Source organism: Lagenorhynchus albirostris, chromosome 20 (assembly GCF_949774975.1).
Source record: "Lagenorhynchus albirostris chromosome 20, mLagAlb1.1, whole genome shotgun sequence".
NCBI lineage: Eukaryota > Metazoa > Chordata > Mammalia > Artiodactyla > Delphinidae > Lagenorhynchus > Lagenorhynchus albirostris.
In genome coordinates, this window is record NC_083114.1 from 1,988,710 (window position 1) to 2,001,851 (window position 13,142).

Consider the following 13,142-nt stretch of genomic DNA (forward strand, 5'->3'; position numbering starts at 1 on the left):
TAAGGTACTAATGTCCAGAATATATAAAGAACTCCAAAAACTCAACAACAACAACAAAACCAGCCTGATTAAAAAATGTGCAAAAAAACTTGAATAGAGGGCTTCCCTGGTGGCACAGTGGTTAAGAATCCTCCTGCCAATGCAGGGGACATGGGTTCGAGCCCTGGCCTGGGAAGATCCCACATGCCGCAGAGCAACTAAGCCCATGCACCACAACTACTGAGCCTGCGCTCTAGAGCCCGCGAGCCACAACTACTGAGCCCGCATGCCACAACTACTGAAGCCCATGTGCTTAGAGCCTGTGCTCTGCAACAAGAGAAGCCACGACAGTGAGAAGTCCGTGCACTGCAACAAAGAGTAGCCCCCGTGCACCACAACTAGAGAAAGCCTGCGCACAGCAATGAAGACCCAACACAGCCAAAAATAAAAACAAATTAATTAATTAAAAAAAAAAACTTGATATGTCTCCAAGGAATACATTTAAATGGCCAAGTACATGAAAATATGCTAAACATAACAGATCATTAAGGAAATGCAGATCAAAACTACACTGAGATACTACCTCACGCCCATTAATTAGCATGGCTATTATTAAACAAAACAGGACAAAACCCAGAAAATAACAAGTGCTGAAGAGGATGTGGAAAATTGGTCTCCTGTGCAATGTTGGTTGGAATGTAAAATGGTGCACCCACTATGGGAAACAGTACAGCGGTTCCTCAAAAATTTAAAAATAGATTACCAGATGACCCACCAATTCCACTTCTGGGCGTATGGTGAAAAGAACTGGAAGCACAGACTCAGATCTCTGTAGTACACTCATGTTCACAGCAGCATTATTCACAACAGCTAAAATGTGAAAGCAACCCAAGTTTCTATCAACAGATGAACAGATAGGCAAGATGTGGTATATACATATGGTGGAATATTATTCAGCCTTAAAAAGGAAAGAAGTTCTGGCATATGCTACAACATGGATGAACCTTGAGGATATTATGCTAAGTAAAATAATGTCCCAAAAACACAAATACTACATGACTCCACTTATATGAGGTACTTGGAGCAGTAAAACTCGAAGGGAGAGAAAGTAGAATTGTGATCTCCAGGGCTTGGGAGGAGGGGAAATGGACAGCTATCGTTTGGTGGGCACAGAGTTTCAGATTTATAAGGTGAAAACATTATGGGGATGGATGGTGGGATGATGGTACAACATTATGAACATATTTACTACACTGAACTGTACACTAAAAATGGTCAAGACAGTCAATTTTATGTTGGATTTTACCACAATAAAAATTGAGAAAAAGAAAAAGCTGACACGACATTACCAGTGGTAGAGCTTGAAAAGGCCCTTACTATAAACTCATTGACAGGATTAAATCCATTGAGAGGGGGCTTCCCTGGTGGCGCAGTGGTTGAGAATCTGCCGGCTAATGCAGGGAGACACGGGTTCGAGCCCTGGTCTGGGAAGATCCCACATGCCGCGGAACAACTAGGCCCGTGAGCCACAACTACTGAGCCTACGCGTCTGGAGCCTGTGCTCCGCAACAAGAGAGGCCGCGACAGTGAGAGCCCAGCGCACCACGATGAAGAGTGGCCCCCACTTGCCACAACTAGAGAAAGCCCTCGCACAGAAACGAAGACCCAACACAGCAAAAATAAATAAATTAATTAATAAACTCCTACCCCAACATCTTCTTAAAAAAAAAATCCATTGAGAGGGAAATACAAACAAAACTACATCAGTAATTAATATTTTATAGCAAAGTGACCTGCTTCCACGGAAGAAGAAATATTCCATATGAGAAAGAGTAAGAAACCGACAAAAGGGCTAATCAGATTCATACACTGAAAACCCATGACGGAGTTAACATCCGGGAGAAATGTTTACATAAAAGTGTAGCTCCTTTTTTGATCTCCAATAAGATACTGCAGATCTTCCAAATAACTTAGAAAACATCACTAATATCTATCCACACACAACTGACAGAAAACCATGACAAAGTTAGTTAAGACGCTTCATTAACGGTATAAAATTATCATTTCCAGTTTGTAGCCTGGTGACAATTCTTCTGTTTTAGTTATGGTATTTGAAAACTCTTATTAAAATTTATGTTAAAAGTACAGCAACAGCTAATGCTATTCCATAATGGAAAATTAGTTGTTGCCATAGTTGCAAACTTAACATGTTTTTCCGCACTGTGCCCTTTACTGCTCCTAAATCCCGATAAAAGGAACAAAGTCTAAAGATAAACGGTACAATCACCTAAGGGGTAGTTTAGGGTCCAACTTAACGTCCTGTTCACTTCATTCCCTCCAGCGATCACACTGAAGGGAGGAAGGACACGATACGTCACCGTAAGGAAAGGCAGAAGGGCTGCGAATCCTCGAGGGCGGCCAAGACACAGACTGTGGCGGTCTGCACGCCTCAGCCCCTCCTCGAGGCTTTGTCCAGGACACCTCCCCTCGCCGACCTCCCACCCATCTCCTCTCAAACCCGGACACAGTCAGCAGGGCTCACACTTCAACACACAGACGCCCAGAGGGTCAGGATCCACTCCTGAACCCGCAGGACAGGTTCTGCCCCAAGAACTTCCCTGATCACAGGCACTTAGCAATTTGCATTTCTTAGGAAACCATGGGCCAAAAGATCCTTTTGAAGACGCCTAAAACTAGACAACAGATCAGGAAACACTACTGCTTTTCTAAGACTACAACACCAAAACAGCAAAATAGTTTCTTAGCTAATTCTCTTTCTTTCTGGCTGAGCTCTGCTTGGTAGATACTAAATTAACTCCACATTAAGAGGAAAACGTGCTGACACAGGATTTCCTTTTGCCCCCAACTCTCTCGTTGGATGCATTTCACTAAACAAAGTGCGTCATGCTGCCAATGGATTTCTTACCATTTTCATCATGAAAGATTCCTTACCTGCCCTGGGATCAACAGGGCCCCATCTCTAAGAGGACCCGCCCTCTGTTACCTGCTCTGCCGCTCTGTTCCAGTTTATCCTCCAGATGTACACCAAGTAGAAGAGGGTTTGAAAGAAGACACAGGCCGTCAATCCGGACCAGAGACCTGTGGGTGGGAAATAAGTATCCCGTTGAGATTTTCTGCAGTCCCCCTCCTGGCATCATTAACATTCTCCCGTAACTACTGTATCCACAGCGTAACCTGCAGCTTACGCTAAAATTTTAGATAATTATGGACCAGGATCAGACTCAAGCTTACCACTGACCAGGTTTGATTCCAACTCTAGTGGGAACCCGCTGGAAGGCTTTAGATGGGTGTGTGCATGTACCTGTGAGGCCTGATGTTTCTAGATGCCCACTTTGAGAACCATCTCTCCAATTGCTGTGTACAAGAGATGACTGAGAAACATTATAAACAATGCCTATCTCCTTATGAGAAGAAACTATTTAAATCACTTAAATATCACTGCGTAACAAAGTGGATATAAAATACCCATTCACATATGAATAACTGCACTACAAAGCCAGCTGTCTAGGCTTGAGTTGGAACCCAGTATAAACTGGGAATTAGTCTGCTAACCTGTTCACATGTCTGGGGCCCCACGTAGGCAAGAGGTCACTGAGGCTGGGCCTCCCGTGGACTCCCGGCCATTTCACTGGAATAACCTCTCGAGTTGAGAAGCAGATGGATGGACAGTTTATACCCTTTGATGGACTGATTCCATTCCTAGGAACCCATCCTAAGGAGAGACTCAGGAATGTCGTTAATAATTCATATACCCGGGATGCTCGTCACAATGTTATTTAAAGGAGGAGCAGGGCTTCCCTGGTGGCGCAGTGGTTGAGAGTCCGCCTGCCGATGCAGGGGACACGGGTTCGTGCCCCAGTCTGGGAAGATCCCACATGCCGCGGAGCAGCTGGGCCCGTGAGCCATGGCCGCTGAGCCTGCGTGTCCGGAGACTGTGCTCCGCAATGGGAGAGGCCACAACAGTGAGAGGCCCGCGTACCGCCAAAAAAAAAAAAAGGAGGAGCAACTTACAGCATCGCTAATTATTAGAGAATTGCTAATCAAAACTACAATGAGGTACCACCTCACACTGGTCAGAACGGCCATCATTAAAACGTCTACAAATAAATGCTGGCGAGGGTGTGGAGAAAAGGGAACCCTCCTACGCTGTTTGTGGGAATGTAAGTTGGTGCAGCTACTATGGAAAACAGTAAGGAGATTCCTCAAAAAACTAAAAACAGAGTTGATACATGATCCAGCAATCCCACTCCTGGGCATATACCCAGACAGAACTATAATTCAAAAAGATACATGCACCCCAATGTTCATAGCAGCACTATTCACAACAGCCAAGACATGGAAACCACCTAAATGTCCATCAACAGAGGAGCGGATAAAGATGTGGTACATATACACAATGGAATACTACTCAGCCATAAGAAAGAATGAAATAATGCCATTTGCAGCTACATGGATGGACCTAGAGATTATCATACTAAGTGAAGTCATTCAGAAAGAGAAAGACAAATACTATATGACATCACCCATATGTGGAATCTAAAATATGACACAAATGAACTCATCTACAAAATAGAAACAGACTCAGACACAGAGAACAGACTTGTGGTTGCCAAGGTGGGGGGGCGGGTGGGGGAGGGATGGATTGGGAGATTGGGGTTAGTAGATGCAAAGTATTACACACAGAATGGATAAACAACAAGGTCCTACTGTATAGCACAGGGAACTATATTCAATATCCTAGAATAAACCATAATGGAAAAGAACATAAAAAAGAATGTATATAACTGAGTCACTTTGCTCTACAGCAGAAATTAACACAACATTGTAAATCAGCAATACTTCAATTAAAAGATAAAAGGGGGCAATTTAAATGTCCACTATTAGGGAAGCATTAAATAAACGATACAAGGAAATACTAGAGAATTACTAACAGCCATGTCTTTAACATGAGACCGGAGGAAATTACATATTCAGTATAACCCCACTTCTGTGAATAACAAAAAATACTGGGAGAAAAATAATTTTAAAAGGCTGGAATAAAATACATTGAAATACCTCAGGGAAATACTTGAGGAGTGAACTAGAGGTAATTTTAATTTTCATCATTATATTTTTTATGTATTTTCACAAGATTTCCATGTTGTTAATGTATAATTAATAGTTTAAAAGTGTTATTTAACAAATCTGAGCACCTGCTAAATAAGTCCAATAGCGAGAAGCACTTTTATGGACAAAAAGCGAGATCTGACGTGTTCTTATTCTAAAGAGCTCAGTGTCTAGTAGAGGAGAGGCTTTTAGGTTGTTTGCTTTTTTAAAGCAAAGCTGAATTGTGAAACCCCAGCAGCTCAGAAGGCAGAGGCTCTGGCTCTTTGGTTAAACGGTATTTCCCTGGTGTCGACGACGGTGCTTGGTAGGGATGAGACCGTAATAAATACTTGGCAGTTCTGTGTCCCAGAAGGGCGAAATCCTGCTTGACACTGATCAAATACCCCACAGGCTCCCAGCCTGAACTGGTCATCCAAAGAGACATGACATTGAGGACAGTTACTCATTAAGCCATCACATGACAACATTTCCAAAAAGTCAGGATAAGAAACTAAGCACCTCTGTTTGTGTGGACACAGAAGGCTCTCACGACAGCTGCGGGATTAAAATTTCACAGAGCAATGGGGACAGATTCAAAATTGTTTACACGGTAAAAATGTACTGGTTGACACAGAACAAAAGGATCTACTTGAATACATACTACAGCATTGGGTCAGTCCTCGAATCAGACTGTATTCTGCAGAAAACACAGCTCATCGTTACTAAGGAAATCCATAGCAATTGCAGATGTGGATATAGATGCAGAACACATACAACAACTTACCCCAAAAGCACATGACAGATTGTTTTGCACAATTCTATACAGTTAGAGTCATAAAATGGATAGATTTCTGAAAATATGTATAATTTGCCAAAGCTGACCCCCCCGCAAAAGATATAAAGTCTAAACAAACTGATTTCAGAGAAGGAGTTGTAAAAGCTGTAACAGAGTCCTCCAAAACACCCAGCATGGAAGTTTCATAGAATTTAGCCAAACCTCCATAATACAGATCATTCAGGGCATCCAAACGGGAAATCATTTCAATTCTCTTTATGTTATGAATGTAACATTAATGCTACTAATATCAACCCTTAGAAAGATTACATAAAAGATAAAGCTACAGACCAATCTTCCTCATAACTATCATTGCAAAATTCTTGAATAAAATATTAGCAGAGTCCAGCAGCTCGCTGGAAGAGTAGCACACAGCAATCAGGACTGTTCCATATGAGGAAACCAAGTGGTATCACTTATCATCATAATCGATCTAAGGAGAACAACGATAGAATCATCTCTGTAAGCATTAAAAGGCCATTTGACAAAATCCTCAACCGTCCTTGTTGGAAACATTCAATGAAGCAGACTCCATGGATACCTCCTGAACATTGTTTTAAAAAGGATGCACACATAAACTTATTTATGTGTGTCTTTGTGTATGCTCTGATGACATATTTGAGACTATTTAAAAATCGAGACGGAGTAACTGTGGTTCAGGCATGGAGCTGGGTGGCCTTTGTGGATGTGGTTTCAGACACGTTCCTGCATCATCGAGAACTTGAATTTTCTGCACCGTATCAGACTCAAGGACACCAACAGCCTTTCTCAAAAGAATCTCTGCCAGCAGCTGCAACCTTATGATACCAAGGTCTCCCCTTGTAACTATGCAACCATTTCAACCCCAGCCAATCCTTGCTTAACAAGCACCCTTACTTCTCGCCAGCTCCAATACTAACTCTTGACAAACAGCTTAGGCAGCTCTGTGGTTTTTGCCTTTATAAGCCTGCCCCGTTCTGCAGTCTGGCAGAAAACAAGAACAGCTACTTGAATCTGTGTCTCCCAGTCTATAGTCCTCATCTTGCCTCAAATAAAACCCTCTTCTGTTCCTTAATACAGATTATTGATTATTGGCGTCAACAGTGTGTATGTCAGCCCCAAATCCAACATGCTATTTGGTAGAGAAACAACAGAAGCACTATCTCTGAGGTCCTAAACAAGACAAGCATTTCCACTAATACCATGACAATTTATTGTTCTACTACAGGTGTTTAGGCAGGAAAAAGAAATCAGTGGAATAACATCTGGAATGGAGACTATAAAATTATCACATTATTTGTAGACGATATGATTGTATCCTTGGAAAATCCACGAGAACCATCTGAAAACTACTGCGAACAGCAAGAGGCATTCAGAATTGTAACAAGACAGAAAATTCACAATCATTAACAGCTCTCTACATACAACCAACTTTTAGACGACGCAACGAAAGAGAAGGCATCCAACAGCAACAAAAGCACACAGTGCCGAGGGATACCCTTTACAAGGAAAATGACAAAAGCATGCCTGAGCAGATGCTAGCATTTCTCAAATGTTCATAGATATTTGAACACAGAAGCTGAGACCGCCAGGAAAGCACCTATTTTATGAAAACACAGATGGCCTCCAGGTCTTGGACCGAGATAATAATAAAGAAAATTTTATTTCTTCCTTTCCGATTTGGACCCTTTTTAATTCTTTTTCTTGCCTAACTACTCTGTCTCCAGCTTCCAATACCATATGGGATAGAAAGAGCAAACGCAGACATCCTTGTCTTATTCTTGGTCCGGGGGAAACTTTCTGTCTCAGCACCGAGTGTTCTGTTAGCCATGAGTTCTTCACGTATGGCCTTCATCATGCTGGACAATCTTTCATCTTTTGTGAATCACTTTTACATATTTTTCTCTCCCATTTCATTTTTTTTTAATGTGGTAAAATGTACATAACATAAACTTACCCTTTTAAGCATTTTAAAATGTATAATTCAGTGGCATTACACGCATTCACCACTATCCACGGACAGAAATTTATCATCATTCCAAATGGAAACTGTGCACCCATGAGCCCACTACCCTCCAGACGTTAGTAACCACCATTCTGTTTCTGTCTCTATGCATGTGGCTGGATACCCGGCATAAGTGGAATCACGTGATATTTGTCTCCAGTTCATTTTACGTGATTTTGTCAAACTTCCCCTTTTGTATCTCTGCTTTATTCTACCTTTGGTTGTTTCTAAAGTGGTCTTCATTTCTGTTCAAGTGTTCTTTTTCTTTTCCATTTCTTTCCTAAGTTTTAATTACTTGTTTGTCCTCTCCTTATTGTTTTCTCATCTATTCTTTAATCTTTTAACGCATTTCTTTGGGCTTTTTCTTTTCCTTCAAAGATTATGCTTCGGTCTCTCAAGAAACTGTGAGAATTATCCATCTGGATGTCCATTATTTCATATAAGGTTTTATCTCCTCTTCCTTAGAGGTGTATGTGTGTACACATGTGTGTAGTGTCTATGCGTGGGCACTGGGTTTGTTCTTTTCTAATACTGATCCGTGGACACAAACAGCTCTAGCGGGCAAGTATTTGCTGAGGAAGAGCATGGTAGGTTAGGGCAGGTATCCAAGGCAGCCTGAGGCTCCAATTCAGGTTTACTGCCTTAACATCTTTTGTAAAATCTGTTTTTTCTTGCCATGGAAATATATGCAAATAGTCATAAACATATGAAAAGGTGCCCAGCATCATTAGTCATCAGGGAAATGCAAGTTAAAATCACACTGAGAGGGCTTCCCTGGTGGCGCAGTGGTTGGGAGTCTGCCTGCCGATGCAGGGGACGCGGGTTCGTGCCCCGGTCCGGGAGGATCCCATGTGCCGCGGAGCGGCTGGGCCCGTGAGCCATGGCCGCTGAGCCTGCGCGTCCGGAGCGAGAGGCCCGCGTACCGGAAAACAACAAAACAAAACAAAACAAAACAAAACAAAAAAATCACACTGAGAAACCACTACACAGCTACCAGAATGGTTAATTTTTTTAAACTGACATCATCAAGTGCTGAAGAGGCTGTGGAGCTAGTAGACTCTCACATACACACACACCACACACACACACACACACACACACACACACACACACTCTACAAATGCAGCCACACACACACATACACACACACAACACTCTACACACGCACCACCACACACACACGGGGACTGTGAATTGGTACAAGCACGACGGAAAGTTATTTGACTACTGAAGTTATGCATGTATCTGCTTCCACATGGAAATTCTCTAGCCGTGACTAGATATAGCGGTATAAGGGGGATGCTGGTAACCTTCTGGGTGGTAGATATACAGGTGGGTTACCTTTGCCATAATTCATTGTACACATTTATAATTCATGCAGTTTTGTATTTATATCATATCCAATAAAAATGTAGTGTTTTATTACTCCCCAAAAATATGCTAGACTACATGCAAGGTTCAAACGTGTGATCTCTTCAGCAGTCAGCAGGGAGAGCTTTCCTAAAGGCAAGTGGGAAATAAACACCTTAATTCTCTGAGTCTCAGGGGACGAAGGGTGTGAGTGCAGCCCAGGACTCCTTCCTTCCTTCTGGCCCTAATCTGGTCTCCTAGAAAACTGGCTGATTTGCTCATAACTTATACCACACTGCAAGGAATATACTGACTGCATACATAGTTTTTAAAATGTTAACGTTTTGTACCTCCTTTTACCCCATCGTGGATTAGTCTGAGGACCTGGATAACAGAATTAAGTGCAATGTGGCACGTCTCTCTATCATGTTCAGGTCTCTGGGTAGCAAGTGGCAAAAAAAATTCAATTCAAACACTGGGTCCCTGACATTTGGAAATTGACTGGTTTATGAGAGGAACGATGACGATGTCCTTCACAGAGGTGCTTTTAGCTTCGAGCCTTAACTGAACACAAACGATCTTATCAGGACTTGTCTCTGAGCTCTGCTTTCCTCTGTCTCAGCTTTATTCTCAGCGAGTCATTTCCCCTGGGGTGCCAACAAATTAGCTACAAGTGGCTCTAGGATTCTACCATCTGCATAGCTGGTGAGCCCATGGGGAAAGCGTGTCTCTGTCATGATAGGTCTAAACAAAGTTCTGGGAGGGCTGAATGGTCAGGCTTGGGTTACCCGCACTGGAGAGGGGTCACAGAGTGGACCACCCACAATGAAGAAACTTTAAGGACAAAAAAGGGGTAATGGACTAGGAAAGTATGGTGGCCAGGCGTACTATATTTCCCAAAAAAATAGCTTGTAGGCACTCACCCCACAATCCTGTACCTGCAAGTGGTAATCTCACTCGCCCAGAGATACTTAAATCCATGGGCACATCATAATCAAAAGCTGGAAGGGGAGCGTTTCAACTTGGGGGTGAAAGAATCCCCAGTCCACTCTTCGGTTTCATAAACATACCACCTTGTTCTGCTGAAGAATTTGGACATGGGTTTTCTTAGGTCCGTCTCCCAAGGCAATAAAAATAAAAACAAAAATAAACACATGAGACCGAATTAAACTTACAAGCTTTTGCACAGCAAAGGAAACCATAAAAGAAAACAAAAAGACTACCTACAGAATGACTGACAGGGCTTAATTTCCAAAATATACAAACAGCTCATAATACTCAACAACAAACAAACAACCCAATCGAAAAATGGGCAGAAGACCTAAACAGACATTTCTCCAAAGAAGAAATACAAATGGCCAATAGGTACATGAAAAGATGCTCAACGTCGATGATTAACAGAGAAATGCGGGACTTCCCTGGTGGCACAGGGCTTAAGACTCTGAGCTCCCAATGCAGGGGACCTGGGTTCGATCCCTGGTCAGGGAACTAGATCCCACGAGCATGCTGCAACTAAGACCTGGTGCAAATAAATAAATAAAATAAAAATTTTTTAAAAAGAGAAATGCAAATCAAATCTACAATGAGGTATCACCTCACACTGGTCACAATGGCCATCTTTAAAAAGTCTACAAATAACAAATGCTGGAAAGGGTGTGGAGAAAAGGGAACCCTCCTACACTGCTGGTGGGAATGTAAATTGGTGCAGCTACTACGGAAACGGTATGGAGGTTCCTCAGAAAATATACTACCATATGATCCAGCAATCCCACTCCTGGGCATACACCCAGACAAAACTCTAATTCAGAAAGATACATGCATGGCTATGTTCACAGCAGCACTATTCGCAATAGCTAAGACACAGAAACAGTGTAAATGTCCATCAGCAGAGGAATGGATAAAGAAGCTGTGCTATGTATATACACAGTGGAATACTACTCAGCCATAAGAATGAAATAATGCCATTTGCAGCAACATGGATGCAACTAGAGGTTATCATATTAAGTAAGTCAGAAAGAAAGACAATATTATATGATACCACTTATATGTGGAATCTAAAATATGACACGAATGAACTTATCTATGAAACAGAAACAGACTCACAGACATAGAGAATACAATGGTGGTTGCCAAAGGGGAGGGGGCTGGGGGAGGGATGGAGTGGGATGTTGGGATTAGCAGATGCAAACTATTATCTATAGGATGGATGAACAACAAGGTCTTACTGTATAGCACAGGGAACTATATTCAGTATTCTATGATAAACCAATTAATGGAAAAGAATTAAAAAAAAAAAAGAATGTATACAGAGAATTCCCTGGCGGTCCAGCAGTTAGGACTCTGTGCTTTCACTGCTGAGGGCCCAGGTTCAATCCCTGGTTGGGGAACTAAGATCCCACAAGCCGTGTGGGGAAAAAAAAAGTGTGTGTGTGTGTGTATATATATATATATATATATATATATATATATAACTTAATCACTTTGATGTACAACAAAAATTAACACAACACTGTAAATCAACTCTACTTCAATTTAAAAAATTACACACACAGAAAAAGAATTTGGATGTGGTTTTAAAATACGCCAAAAAAAAAGCCATCAATTGATTTCTCCAGTTAATAAAAAAAATGCTCAAGAGTTGGCAGAGTCAAACTCCTGGTGATGTTGCCATTAGAACTGCGACAGATTCTTCTTAAGATCCTCCTGTCTAATCCTCAGCAGAAGAAGCAGCCCTTTGCTGCTCAGAGATTAACTTGCCTTAGATGATATTTTGATATCATGCCTTAGATTGCCTATTTTCACGTTGGAATTCTGTTCATTATTTACATGTTAAAAAACTGTGGCATGAGTCCTATGTCAGTTTACCTAGTCCCTTACATAACATTCCTTAGCTCAGGGTTTAAAATGGTTACTCAATGAACTCTGAGCCCATTTAAACATCACCACATGGTTCCAGAAACAGGTTTCCCCCGTTTTTTGAAAGTCTGCTTTACACCACTGTGCTTTTACTGAAGACCTGCTTTAGTACCTGTGTTTGCTAATGAAAAGAAATCCAAAGAGGATGTTCACTTTCAGGAGAGAAGGAGGTGAAGAGTGAAAACAGCATGCAGTGTTTGTAATTGCTACTTGGCTTTACTCCATTTTGGCTTAGGGACGGGTTCCTGGGAATGCTCTCCTCTGGGACAGCGGGAGAATCCGGCACTGACCTTAGACCGTGGGCCTACTGTGCACAGGCAACGCTTGGGTATGAAGTTGGCTTAGACACCGGTATGTGCTGGAAGCTACGGCTTTTCCCGGTAAAGTAAAAGGCCTGCTCACCAGCAACCTCCCCTTTACCAGCAAGATCACCGTGGCATCTCCATGTGGACTTCATGTTTTTGGCCAAAAGAAGGCAAGGAAGAAGGCGAAGGTGAGTTTGATGGTCATGCCACCTTCCTTCCTTCACCAAGAATCTCTTTAAATAACTCTCAAATTACTGTGGCTATTGAGAAAGCCACAAACGTGGACAGCGCAAGACACGGAGGCTGGAGTCCTTGAGACTGTACCATTCCTTTGTTCAATAAATATTTACAGAGTACCTACAACCGGCCAGATTCTTTGCTTGGTACTGACACTACGTTGAACACGAAAGACAGACACAAACAAATGGGTAAGGGACAGAGTGGCAGAGCCTGGTATTTCAGACATGGCGGTCAGTGAAGGCTTCTTTAGGGAGGTTACATTTAAGCAGGAAAGAGCAGAGTGCAAAAGCCCCAAAGTGGAGGTGTGCTTCTCGTTCTGTGAACAGCAAGAGAAGCACTCCACTAAGTGGGAGAATCATACAAACGGAGCCTGGAGAGGAGGCTGCAGGCCAGGACACGTACGGCTAGTTGAGTATTTTGGATTTTG

At 42.2% G+C, this 13,142-nt stretch overlaps 1 pseudogene; it reads right to left on the reverse strand.

The window, feature by feature from the left end:
- LOC132510717 (receptor-binding cancer antigen expressed on SiSo cells-like) overlaps positions 1-13,142 on the reverse strand; it is a 109,185-nt pseudogene that overhangs the window by 93,764 nt on the left and 2,279 nt on the right.